This window comes from Procambarus clarkii, chromosome 78, assembly GCF_040958095.1.
Source record: "Procambarus clarkii isolate CNS0578487 chromosome 78, FALCON_Pclarkii_2.0, whole genome shotgun sequence".
Classification (NCBI taxonomy): Eukaryota; Metazoa; Arthropoda; class Malacostraca; order Decapoda; family Cambaridae; genus Procambarus; species Procambarus clarkii.
In genome coordinates, this window is record NC_091227.1 from 14,492,762 (window position 1) to 14,495,261 (window position 2,500).

The following is a 2,500-nucleotide window of genomic DNA, read 5'->3' on the forward strand; positions in this document are numbered from 1 at the left end:
TTGCCTGATCAAATGGAATGAGTAATCTTGCCCTGCATACATTGGTTGGTTCGGGCCAAAAGTATTCGAATTTTATTTAAGTTGGCCATTAAAACGAATAATCGGTCAATTTTTATTAGAAATTGGTCGATCTCTTAACTAATTCATTGTGTTAGGTGTGATGGTGGGGGTGAGGGGGACAGGTCAGTGGGGGGTTGGGGAATCATATAGCTGCAGAGGTTGGGGTGAGACCACTAACCCTATAACCAACTATCATTATATTTGAATATAATGTACACTAATAATGAACGCTCACTACTCTTTACAATTATTATTTTCTTGTCGTGAGAATACTTGATGAATTATTTGTATATTATTATTTGATATATATACATTATTATATATTATTATTTGATGTATTAGGGAGTCAATGTATTATTTTGTTACACTCGTGGCACCTATCCACATCTCGCTTTCCCTTAGTGGGAAAACCTCAAGATAACCGGATGTCACTTCTCGGCTCTCGCTTTACCTGGAATCTAATCCACACACACACAACGCACCGTTTTATGCAGTTTTTGTTGAAATTATGCAACGCAATTAACTCAATCCACTCGCAAGTCTTCCTGGGATATTAACACTGAGATGTGCAGAGTTCCAACATTGTAAGATCAGGTTTTCACTGGATAATGGGTGGAAAGCCCCGCAGCTCCTCCACCTAGCGTCCGCTTGCTCTGGCTGATAGATATTAACACCTGTATTGATAACTTAGAAGGTTCCTTAGTGGGCTTTTATTTTTTATCTTCAACAATAGATATTTAAACCAGAGATGGGTTATATATATATATATATATATATATATATATATATATATAATATATATATATATATGTATATATATATATATATATATATATATATATATATATATGTGTATATATATATATATATATATATATATATATGTGTATATATATATATATAAATATATATATATATATATATATATATATGTGTATATATATATATATATATATATAATATAAGTTGAAGTGTTTGTCGTATTAAACTATATTACTATCGTGTGATCAGATGTAATTAAGTGCGTGCTTTTTCGCTAACAACAAAATTAATGATGGATTAAAACAGTATCTGATGTAATCATGATTAATGAAGATGGATTTGTTTATTGATGCAATAACATCTGAGGCCATCCCAACCATCAACCCTAATCCCTACAGCTACTTTACAAAAATCCCCCTTCAATTTCGTAAATGCTTTATTCCCCCTCCCCCCCCCCACCCCCACACACACACCAAAAAAATGGTTCATTTCGATAGGGCTTTGGATACATCCCACAGAGAAAAAAAAAATTGACATGTAAGGTCATTTTATTCAAATCATTATCTTTCTAATTATTTCAGCGCTACATCAAACGCAATGATCCAGATGTTTGGGGGCTTTGACGTTTATACTGAAGATAGCAAAAATTGGTAAAAATATGAAATGTGAAGAAACTTACTGTACTTTCGTAGCGATTGAATGAAGATGAATGAAAAATCCAATTTTCATTCGAAAATTTGGTTTTTATTATATTTACAAATGTCTTTGATCTTTCCTTCACCTATGTACTGGGCATTAATACAAGAATTATTATCGTATTATGATTTAAATTTATGATAAAGGTGATCTAATTTTATTATTAGGACAATTTGTGAAAAAAATCTGATATGTAATGAAGACCAAACTGCCTCTTGTATTTCTAAATTATTATTACAAATTGAAAATCATTTCATCAATACAAATTTACTGAAGGCAACTGCGTAATGCAAAATTATTATTCCTATTTAGATACAAAACAGTGAAACTGATATGTGAAAATAAATATTATGAATTCGATATGTAAGATGCTATTGATGAATCCGATTTCACAAAAACAATTCAGGCAAAACACTATTATAACAAAGTTAGATTTACCTGGTCTAATAAATTAAGTTCAAACGATATTAAAAATAAACAAAACACTTCTCTGGTATTCCGAGAGACGTCGTATATTTGTAATCAATATTATATAAGACAAAATCTTATACACGACGTAATAAGTCAATATTTACCAAATAACACAATATAAATGATAACATGATTTCCCTAAACATTTCACTGATCAGAAAACACTAGTTCCAGGGGGTAAAGGGTCTGCGATTTTACGGGGACCCTTTATACTGATAGTTGCCATCAGTATATCTTTGTCCCCATAGAATCGGAGACCCATTACCCCTGGAACGAGTGCTGGAATGATGTCTCACAATCTTGTTGGGATTTACTGCTTTCCTATGGCTTTTAATCTCACCTTTTCTTTCTTGCATGGGGGAGATACGGTATCAGGGTGAATGAACATGTGTAGTCCCTTAGGGGCGGCCTTCCATTCTTTCAGAACTGTATTGTGATCCGTTCTGATCGACACACCGGGCTGTCCGAATATTAGGAATGAACCAATCTGGGAAAACTCTCTGTGGGAGCA

The 2,500-nt window shown here is 32.8% G+C and overlaps 1 protein-coding gene across 1 annotated transcript in view; it reads right to left on the minus strand.

Moving 5' to 3' along the window:
* Positions 1 to 726, minus strand: part of LOC138349501 (probable G-protein coupled receptor No18) — a 3,341-nt gene extending 2,615 nt beyond the window's left edge. Inside the window, exon 1 of the mRNA XM_045727417.2 lies at positions 543 to 726. The gene's annotated coding sequence lies outside the window, so the exon portion shown is untranslated. The remainder of the gene's footprint in view (positions 1 to 542) is intronic.
* Between the last annotated feature and the right edge of the window lie 1,774 nt (positions 727 to 2,500).